A 12,067-nucleotide genomic window follows, 5' to 3' on the forward strand; every position below is an offset into this window, starting at 1 on the left:
CAGGTGCTGTCTGTGGCTGACACTGTCGCTGAGCCATGTGCTGTCACCTGTCCTGTTTCAGACGAAACCACTCAGCCTGCAAGATCCGGGCAACCACAGAGGGTGGGATTATTGGTAGTTGGGAGCTCCAAAGTTAGGCGCGTTATGAGGCCCCTTACGGATTTGGCTGACACAAGGGAAAGAAAACCAATGTGCACTCGTTGCGCATACCGGGTGGAGTCATTCCAGGTGTGGAAAGGGTCCTCCCGGATGCCATGACGAGCACAGGGTGCAGCCAACTGCAGGTGTGGCTCACGTCGGTACCAGTGATGTGTGTCACTATGGATAAGAAGAGATTTTCTCTGGTTTCTAGCGGCTAACAGAAGTGGTAAACGCTGCCAGTATTGCCTGCAAGATGAAAGCAGAGCTGACTATTTGCAGCATAGTCGACGGGACCGATTGCGGACCTCTGGTGCAGAGCCGAGTGGAGGATCTGAATCAGAGGCTCAGGCGGTTCTGCGACCGTGTATGCTGCAGATTCCTCGACTTGCTCCGAAGGGTAGTTGGGTTTCGGGTTCCGATAAATAGGTCAGGTGTCCACTACACGCAGGAGGCGTCTACACGGGTAGCAGGGGCTGTGTGCCGTGGACTGGGCGGTTTTTTTAGGTTAGATGGTCTCGGGAAAACACAAGAAGGGCTTCAAAAGGTGCAGGCCGATCACAGAAAGAACGTAGATACAGGAACCATTTCTATTGTCGTAGCTGTGTTGGGAAAGTACCAGAGATCCAAGCTCTAATAGAAAGAACTGATGCCCAAATCGTTATAGGCACTGAAAGCTGGCTGAAGACGGATACAAGCTCAGCCGAAATTTTTGCGAAGAACCTAACGGTGTTCCGAAAGGCTAGGGTAGACACGGTTGGCAGTGGCGCGTTTGTTGCTGTTAGAAGTAGTTCAACTTGCCGCGAAATTGAAGTAGATACTTCGTATGAGTTAATATGGACAGAGCCCATTGTTGGCAATCGGAATAAAAAATAATAGGAACCTTCTACCGACCTCCCAATTCAGATGGTACAGTTGCTGAAAGCTTCAAAGAAAACTTGAGTTTGATTTCAAACACGTACCCAACTCATACGATAATAGTTGGTGGTGACTTTAATTTACCCTCGATATGTTGGCGAAAATACATGCTTAATTCCGGAGGTATGCATAAAATATCACCCGAAATTGTGCTAAACGCGTTCCCTGAAAATTATTTCGAGCAGTTAGTTCATGTGCCCACGCGAAAAGTAAACGGTTGTGAAAACACACTTGACCTCTTAGCAACAAATAATCCTGTGTTATTAACGAGCATCAAAACCGATACAGGGATCAGTGATCAGTGGGTTGTCCTCCAAAAATAAGTGAAAAATATACCTATTCAAAAAAGCAGATAAAAATTCACTTGACACCTTCCTGAGAGACAATCACCACTCATTCCAAATTAATAATATAAGTGTAGACCAGATGTGGCTTGAACTCATAGAAATAGTATCAGCAGCAACTGAGAGATTTATATCAAATAAATTAACAAACGACGGAGCTGATCCTCCTTGGTACACAAAACGGGTTAGAACACTGTTGCAGAAACAACGAAACAAACATGCCAAATTTAAACAGACGCAAAATTCCCAAGATTGGCGATCTTTTACAGAAACTCGAAATTTAGCGCGGACTTCTATGCCAGATGCTTATAATAGTTTCCACAACGAAACGTTGTCTCGAAACTTGGAAGAAAATCCAAAGAGATTCTCGTCGTATGTGAAGTGTGTTAGCGGCAAGAAACAATCAATGTCTTCTCTGCGCTGTAGCAACGGAGATACTATCGAAGACAGTGCTGCCAAAGCAGAGTTGCTAAACACATCCTTCCGAAACGCCTTTACAAAAGAAGACGAAGTAAATATCCTAGAATTCGAATCGAGAACAGCTGCCAACGTGAGTAACGTAGAAGTAAATATCCTCGAAGTAGTGAGGCAACTTAAATCAATAAACGCAAGTCTTCCGGTCAAGACTGTATACCAATTAGGTTCCTTTCGGAGTATGCTGATGCATTAGCTCCATACTTAACAATCATATACAACCGTCCACTTGACGAAAGATCCGTACCCAAAGACTGGAAAGTTGCACAGGTCAGGTAGTACGAGTAAAGAAAGGTAGTAGGAGTAATCCACTAAATTACAGGCCCTTATCGTTAATGTCGATATGCAGCAAGATTTTAGAACATACATTGTGTTCAAACATTATGAATTACCACGAAGAAAAATGTCTATTGACACCAGTCAACATGGGTTTTGAAAACATCGTTCCTGTGAAACACAACTAGCTTTTTTTCACATGGAGTGTTAAGTGCTATTGACAAGGGATTTCAGATCGATTTCTTATTTCGCGGCAAGTTAAACTGTACCACACAAGCGGCTTGTAGTGAAATTGCGTGCTTATGGAATATCGTCTCAGTTATGCGACTGGAATTGTGACTTCTTGCCAGAGAGGTCACAGTTCGTAGTAATTGACGGAAAGTCATCGAGAAAAACAGAAGTGAATTCTGGCGTTCCTCAGGGTAGTGTTATAGGCCCTTTGCTGTCCCTTATCTCTATAAACGATTTGGGTGACAATCTGAGCAGCTGTCTTAGGTTGTTTGCAGATGACACTGTCCTTCATCGACTAATTAAATCATCAGAAGATCAAAACAAATTGCAAACCGATTTATAAACGATATCTGAATGGTGCGGAAATTGGCAGTTGGCCCTAAATAACAAAAAGTGTGAGGTCATCCACATGAGCGCTAAAAGAAATTCGTTAAACTTCGGTTACACGATAAATCAGTCTAATCTAAAAGCCGCAAATTCAACTAAATATCTAGACAAATGTTGATGGTGTTAGGACATCAACCAGCCACAAATTTACTTTGAGTTCCTTTATTCAATGGAAACCATTACCGGTTTCGAATCGTTGTGATTCATCATCAGACGGTTTACACGCTTTCTTTCTTACATTTGGTGTGTTTTTATAGATTAATTGTCCTAAAATATAAATAAAACATAATTATGAACACGCCACACACAGATGGTTGCGCTACAGATTTTCGTTTCATGTGACTTACGTGAAACGCCGGTTTCGAGTGATTGTTTTTATAACGTTCGTCCAATCGATGTAAATGCATTCCCACTGCATCCTCGTTGTTGCACACGTAATAGTTCTCACTGTACACTTTACATTTGCCGCTGAGATCGTTTCAACCACGCACCACATGTTCTGATACATACAAAGAACTTACAAACATATGAGTATCACAGATGCTATGATATATCGTAACATTTGACGATGATGTCCTATGTTTGGAAAGGATCATATATTCTTTTACAAAACTGTAATGCCTTTTACATTAGTACAGAGAGATTGATTTTTTTAAATCTGATATTGCTAATTTAATTATAAAGTTTTTTATATATATTTAGAACTGTCTAGATAAAATAGTATATTATTTTATTACATTTGGCAGCATGAGAATTATAGTAACATATAAATTTGCTACTTGATCTACAGATAGGTGTATTAATATTATTTGCTTTCGAGGCTGGAAAGTAACTTTTGGAAATTTTTCAGGAAAGGGGTGTTAGCTAACTCTGTTTGTTCGTTAAGGATATAATCTGGGGTGCTGTTTTTGTGTGTGTGTATTTCTAATTCTTCTAATATATTCATAGTGGCTCCTTTTTCGTTTGGATGTAAAATTTTTAAGTTGTCCTCAATGTTTCCCACTGAATGGTTTTCTTCAGCAATATGGGCCCCAAATCTTAGAGCATCAATATGTTCTTTGTATCTAATTTCAAAACTTCTGCCTGTCTGTCCAATGTAGAATTTTGGGCATGTATCACATTTGAGCTTGTATATTCCTGATTTACGGTAAGGACTCTTGGAGGTGTTTACATCATGGATTACATTTTGTTGTAAATTATTATTTGTGGAAAAGCTGATTCTGATATTTTTCTTCTTTTTAAATAAGTTTGCTATTTGGTAAGAAAGTGGGCCTATGTATGGGAGAGTAGCATATTTAGGTTTGGCTTCGGTGGCACACTGATTTGACTTGAAGTGACTGCTATGAAGTGGATCTGTGGTTTTTGTCTGCATTTTGTTGTGGAGTTTTTCTATTATTGTGGGTTTATATTCATTATTATGAGCAACTGTTTTAATTGTATTGATTTCATTTTGTTGGTCTGTGTCACTCATTGGTACTTTTTTAATTCGGTGTAACATCATTCAGAAATATGCCATTTTTTGTTGTGAGACGGGTGTTGTAAAATAAGGATACAGTGGTAGTGGAACATTTAGCCTTAACTGAGCTGTGACATGGATGACCTCGTGACCCAATGACAGTCACACTTTTCAGCTGTCGTAGTTATTTTGGTCGATTCATGTACGGGTTCTTGGTGAAACATTGTATTCGTATCAACTGAAGTAACATCTTTTTTCTGCCTCGTATCGGGAAACTTTATTGTTTTTCATACACAGGGTTCCGCGTCGTTAGAACGTTTACCGGTACACAATTGGTTCCATAGATAGGAACCAAGCAAAGATAAACGTAAGTCATTTCTTAATCTACCAGTTCTCGACTTAAACTGTATAAGTTATCTTGTAAGTAGGCTGTTTAGGTTTTTTTGTTGGTACCGCCAAGTAGCGCTCCATATGAAAATCACTGACTGTACTGTGTGAAGTCTGTGACTGGTTTGCATTGTTGGAATATTTACTATTGTAGTGTTGGGCAGTTGGATGTGAACAGCACGTAGCGTTGTGCAGTTGGAGGTGAGCCGCCAGCAGTGGTGGATGTGGGGAGAGAGATGACAGAATTTTGAGAGTGGACGATCTGGACGTGTGTCCATCAGAAAGAGTAAATGTGTAATATTGGATATCATGAACTGATATATATATATATATATATATATATATATATATATATATATATATATATATATATATATATATATATATATGACGACTCTTGAACATTATTGAGGTAAATACATTGATTGTTCTCTATCAAAATCATTCATTTGACAACTATGCCTATCAGGAGTTAGAATCTATTGTTCAAATGGCAGTATTGGCGCTCACTGTATTGCAGTAGTTTGAGTAACGAAGATTTTTGTGAGGTAAGTGATTCATGAAAGGTAGGTTATTGTTACTCAGGGCCATTCTTTTGTAGGAATTATTGAAAGTCAGATTGCGTTGCGCTAAAAAAAAATTGTGTGTCAATTTAGTGATGATCAGAATAAGTAAAGAGAGAAATGTCTGAGTACGTTCAGTTCTGCTCAGCTGTTTGAAACTCAAATAACGTAAGAGGTTTATCAGCACTGTCATTCTTAATTTTTCCAAAGTTATGTTTCAAAAAAAAAAAATGGCTCTGAGCACTATGTGACTTAACTACTTTGGGCATCAGTCCCCTAGAACTTAGAACTACTTAAACCTAACTAACCTAAGGACATCACACACATCCATGCCCGAGGCAGGATTCGAACATGCGACCGTAGCAGTCGCGCGGTTCCGGACTGCACGCCTAGAACCGCTAGACCACCGCGGCCGACCAGGGGATGTTTCATATGGAGACCCTACCAGGATACCTCACTGGAGTCTTCTGATTTTTTCTTTTAGTTTGTGTAATTAGTGTAGCTATTGTTTATTACTAGTGCAGAACTGTAGAGAGAATCTCCTTTGTAGTTGTAGTTTCTCACTGTTGTACAGTAAAACTGTTGTGGCATGCATGTAGATTTGCACCAAATATCTCGCAGCTGCGATTGCAATTAATTAGATATCATTTTCAGTGCTATGTTAATGAGTTTTCGAATTTTGCTCTGCAAATTGTGCTTTTCTGTGTTATCGTGTGAAATATTGTGACAATAATGGCGTGTGAAAAGGCTCCAAAATAAACTGAGAAATGACAGTGAAGACGAGAGTAGTGTGTTAGCACCACCGTATAATGAATTAATTAATGTTCAACATAGTAATTTGGTAACTGTGCATAGGGGAATGGATCAGGCAATAAATAATCGTGTAGACAGTGAAACAGCTAGTGAAGAGGATAGTATTGTCGATCGGTCGGTCGGCAACAGCACACCACAGGGATCCGAAATGACTGAACACAATTTTTCAAATCCCGTAGATTCAGGTTTTGCATCATTACCCGTTTCTGAATCAAGTCAAGACACATTTTCTGCTATTCAAAATGCGAATGTTGCCGGTGCAGATGCACTGCCGAAAAGTACAGAGGACATGTTTCAGACAGCAGTGCATTGTTATTACAATTAATAAACAAATGGGACAACAGCTTCAAAAGTGAGACACAATGGAACAAAATCAGAGACAAACACAGCAACAGTTAGACACGATGGAAGAAAATCAGAGACAAACACAGCAAAAGCTTCAAGAGTTAGACTCAATGGAACAAACGCTTGAACAAACACGTGAAGGTTTAACTGCAGAGTTACTTAAAATCGAATCGAAATGTCAAAAAATCTGTAATGACGTATCAACACAAATTTGTAAGCATTTCCAACCTATTTTTTCGCGCCATGAAAATGCATTACAGAATCACGAAGCAGCCATAAAGAAACTGCAAACTATTGTTCATGAAAATCACGACACCTTTCAAGAAATTGACTCACTTGCATCTACCGATTCGGTTACGCAACTTGCAAAAACTCAGGAAAACTTAAAGGACACAGTACATACGTTTTCAACACAAATGGACACTCTGAAACTTGGTTCAGAAAAACACACTGAGAAAATCGGTTCATTATCGGAGAAAGTAGCCGAACTTTCGGATCAGTCCACTAACTTATCTGCAAAGGTCGATGATGATCTGAATGACAAAAGACCCGTAGCCTTCACTGACACAGAAGAGTATGAACAAATTAAGAAATTTAAACACAATCAAAATCAAATTAATACGCAACATAAAAGAGAAATCCGGGAAGTACAAGATCAGTTGACACAAGTAATACAAGAATTACATATTTCAGAGGACACACGCGCTCCAACACGGGAAGAGGGACTTAGAAATACGGAAAAGCCACAAAATAATAACACAGCGCATTTCGGAAGGTGCACCGAATTTTGTGATGGAACCGCGGACACGACGTGACAATGACCGATATGCGACTCGCTGACATGGTGATTTTGACTATAAGCTGTTCATTACTACAAGTAAATTAGAAACATTTAAGAATTCTGACAACGGCATTCATCCACAAGCATGGCTTCATCAATTCTCTCATTGTTTTCCTCCTAACTGGTCATTGGAGCACAGATTAGAATGTGTGTGTGGCTACTTAGATAATGAACCAGCTGTAAGAACGCTATCAGTCATTCAGGATTGTCACAGTGAAGGAGAATTTTATCATGCCTTCCTCTCAGCATATTGGTCTCAAGCTACACAAGACTGAGTAAAACATAGCAACATAATGATGAAACAATTCGAACAATCTGAATTTTGCAGTCTTGTGAAATATTTTGAAGACATGTTGCATAAGAATCAGTATCTGTCAAACCCATACAGCCCCTCAGAACTCATCCGCGTTTGCTTAATCAAATTGCCTGAACATTTACGACATATGATTTTGGCAGGACGTTGCAAAGACGACATTGAAGTTTTTCAGGGACTGTTACAAGAATTGGAAATTGACACTGACAATCGCGGGACGCTAAAAAAGGAACACAACAATTACAGGTCACATCCGTTACAATTCTGCGATGACAGAAATAATAACTGGACACGACAAGGTTATTCTTACAACGCAAATAGTGACCAAAACAGACACCACCCATATGACAACCGTTGGCAGAATAATAGTTACAGAGAAAGATCGCATTTTCGTAGTAATGAATTTGACAGAGATAACCATAGAAACAGACAATATGGGAATCAAAACAATTATTATCAAGGGAGACAGAATAACTTCAGACGCAACAGTTCAGCTCGCAGTTATGATTCAGGGAGAAATTCTCCACCCCGTGACGGACAAGAAAGAAACTATGGAATCCACCGACATGACGACAGACGATATAATCGTAACGACAGACCTGAATTTCATCAGAACTGGCGGGATTCAAACAGGGCAGGGCCCTCTCGACAAGGTGAATTTGTAGAAGTTAGGTCTCCTAATCCTAATACCGACGTGCGCCAACAAAGACAGACAATGACTCGCACCACAGGCAGCCACGTGCGCTGGCTGGCTCAGAGAAAAATAACATAGACGCTAACCTTGAGAAAAATTTTAGCATTCCTTACTGACGTATACAATATGATGATTGCTTTGAAGTTGAAACTCTGCGTACTAGGAAGGGTAAAGAATTGTACCACATTTCACATGTAAAACCGTTTATTGAGAGATAATCTGCTTTTTAACTTAGTCTTTGATATAAAATTTTTCACTAGTACCCTTTGTCGCACTTAGAAACTGTTTACATGCAACAATGATTGTAACTATCCAGTCAAGAACCAAGGCAACTTATTTAGACAGTAATTACGAATCCATTGTTATAGTGAACAGGCGACACAGTGTTTTCGTGTGTACATTCTTCCTTGTTCATTGCATGATTACGTAACGACTATAAGGCTTACATACTTAGAACATATACTGGTACTGCTAATGACATTGTTATGCAACATTTTGGTTTACTTGAAAATACATTATGGATTTAAAGTGCTTTCTGAGAAATACCAGATGATACAGTGGTTAGTTTATTCGACAACTAAACGATTATCACGACACTACTAATGAGTGACACAATTTATATTATTGCTTTTGCGCTGTATCTGTTTTATATCTACACAGTTTTTTTTAATTATTCTGGAAAATGAAACATGTTTTAGCAGTAATTTTGTGGTATAGCTACAATGAGACAGCCTTTTCTGTAGCACAACAATATGTTACAATACAGTACTTTCTTCCTCATGGCAATTAACGTAATAACTACGGTATTTATACGCATGGCATTTCACTTTTGCTTATTACGAGGTAAGTACATTGACTTCTACAGAACTTTGCTTACGGACGACGATAATTACGACACTTGGCACATTTTTTACCCTTAAGTAATGACAGAGATTATCTTACAACAAGACGCACAGTTTAGAGCTACAGTACATGTATTTGAGTGATTAATATTGCACTTAAAACATTTATTTTTAAAGATTTTTGAATTACAAGATACAAAGGTTTTCTGTGATACATTTCATTCCACTGCTGTAATCTATAACACCTGAGGGGATAATTACATTAATCCTCAGAGGGTAGACGCCTGCTTTATGTGCTAGGATGTGGCGAGCGCTAGGAGCCCTAGCTAATATGGTATTTCCAGAATGAGATTTTCACTCTGCAGCGGAGTGTGCGCTGATATGAAACTTCCTGGCAGATTAAAACTGTGTGCCCGACCGAGACTCGAACTCGGGAACCGAGCCATTAGGTGGAGAAAAAAGAGGCCATTCACCTCGCAATTGACATTCCCTTGTAGAAAGCATCGCAAATACGAAATGCTCTTACTTGAAAATATATAATTACGCTGTGGAGCTCATACTTTGTGCTACTTACTGAAGTGCTTGTGAATTGATGGGAAATATTCTTACATCTGCACACGTGATTATGACAAGTGTCTTTCTACGAGAGCTGAGAGAATTTCTACTGACTTACGAAATGCCACATGGCTATTGAATGATGTTTTTATACTTTGCTGTGTACATAGTTGCTTATTTCATTTGATATCTGGTTTCCAGCTCTGTTGCAGCATTGGTTTTATAAAATAAGATTAAATGCATTTGCTAATGTGAACAGTTTCTGTCAACAGATCTGTTAAATAATAATTTTATGATGGGACTAATAACAGTAACTGCATACATAATTTTCTTTTCAAGTACTTGGTAATTTTTTTTTTTTGTAGAATAAGTTGTTGTGGTGGACCACTTTAATGACATAAACATTAAGATGTGAATAGACATTTCCCTTATCTGCATTGTTGTCTTTAGTGTACTATTTCGTCTGCTTGTGGGTTTGTCACGTTTAGATATAAGTTATTGCATTTGCTGATACTGTTTGCCAGGCATAGCTCTACTGAATTTTACATTGTATTAAGCCAGTTTTACTACTGATTTATTTTTCTTGTTGCTGCACATTGGCTCACATTAGTTGTAATATTACATTTGCATTGCCAATTAAGATATATTGCTGCTTGCTATGCCTATTTGCTTTTTTTGTCGTTGATGTTTGTGTTAATTTTTTTTGCTGCTGCATTGCGTCGTCCCTTGGTATATATATCTGTATATCTGAGCTCAGTAGATCTAAGTTAACTTAAGAGGGGGTAGGCTATATAAGAGAATGACTTATGAAGAATAGGAAAAGAAAGCATGGAGAAGTTATATGAAAAAGATTTGAACAAAATGAGTATTGTACAATGAGAAATAATTATTTTGAAAGAGGATATGAACAAAACAGTAGGTTTTAGCGACAACAGGTTTGGATAGGAGTTTTTTTGGCGGGAACAAATGTTGAAATCAGACGAAAGATCTGTGGAATGAAGATTTGGGTTGGACTGCAGTACCAAATGTTCCACTGAAAACGAACCCCGTCCCTTCCTTTTGTCTTATTCCGCTATGTGTTTGTGTATCCTTGTGTATTTGTGTTTTTCCTGTCTTTATGTGTTTAGCTAATAAGTTTTACGTTGTAGAATTTTTCTAATACTAACCTACATTCACTATGATGAGGAATACTGACATTCTCAAATATAATTTGCATTAATAATATGTTATTTACTTTGTAAAGATGTTTAGACATTATTTTCGAAAGCTATTCTGATCTTTTATGTATTTACTTATGTCATAATTCCTGTAACACTGATGAATATGTTTATTTCTATTCTTTTGTAAAGCCTGTATTATTACAATTGTTATCTGTATTATTATGTTTTTAATGATGTTTTCTGCACCTTTGTAATTGTATTCTCATGTTGTAAAATTGTAATTGACACCAGGTCATCAAATTAAGTAACTTGTAAGTTTTTTCATTTCACTGCACACATTTCTGTTGGTCATAGTACATGCACAATATGTGAAAAAAAGGACTGCTAGTTCTTGCACATGTGTTGATAATTCAGTAAGGGACTGGTTAACAGCACTGCTGGTCCTAAGAACAATTCCAAAAACTTTGCGAGTGCACAAGTGGTGATTTATGGACTTGTTATATCGTCCGCAAGCCTCCTTGGTGGTGATTGTGCACCCGCACAGTCGCAACAGATGGCTGATGGCCATCTCCACAAGGACTGCAGTGGGTCTGCACCTTTGATGGCCCACTGATACCATACTCTCTACCAGGACTACAGTGAGTCCGCTCTGTGATGACCTACCTACCAATATTCTTCAAAACTTCGACTGACTCTGCTGTGGGTTTGCTCTGTTGTGGCCCATTACCTGGCTGCATGTAAAGAGACAGCACTGTCTCCCAGTTGGATGGACAACCCTACTTCTTCAAGACTGCATGGAAATCCACTACTTCTGTGTGCATTTTCTTTTACTGGTCAGACTTTGAGAAAAAAAAAGATAACTATAATCACTATTGTGATGTATGATCAGGGCTGTCCTTATGAGAACAATTTTTGCTTTTGACAAACATTGCATCAATAAGTGTGTGCATTTGATATCTTTGTCATTGTAATTATGAAAAATTCTGTCAAATCATTATTGGGCACTGCCCAAAACAATTTGTAAAATTTTTTGTGGGGAGCATGGGGGCCATGTAAGTAGGCTATTTAGGTTTTTATGTTGATAACGCCACATAGCGCTCTATATGAAAACCACTGACTGTGCTGTGTGAAGTCTGTGGCTGGTTTGCATTGTTGGAGTATTTGCTATTGTAGTGTTGGGCAGTTGGATGCGAACAGCGCCTAGCGTTGTGCAGTTGGAGGTGAGCCGCCAGCAGTGGTGTATGTGGGGAGAGAGATGACAGAATTTTGAGAGCGGACGATCTGGACGTGTGTCCATCAGAAAGAGTAAATTTGTAAATTGGGATATCAT

Source organism: Schistocerca americana, chromosome 5 (genome assembly GCF_021461395.2).
Source record: "Schistocerca americana isolate TAMUIC-IGC-003095 chromosome 5, iqSchAmer2.1, whole genome shotgun sequence".
Taxonomy (NCBI): Eukaryota; Metazoa; Arthropoda; class Insecta; order Orthoptera; family Acrididae; genus Schistocerca; species Schistocerca americana.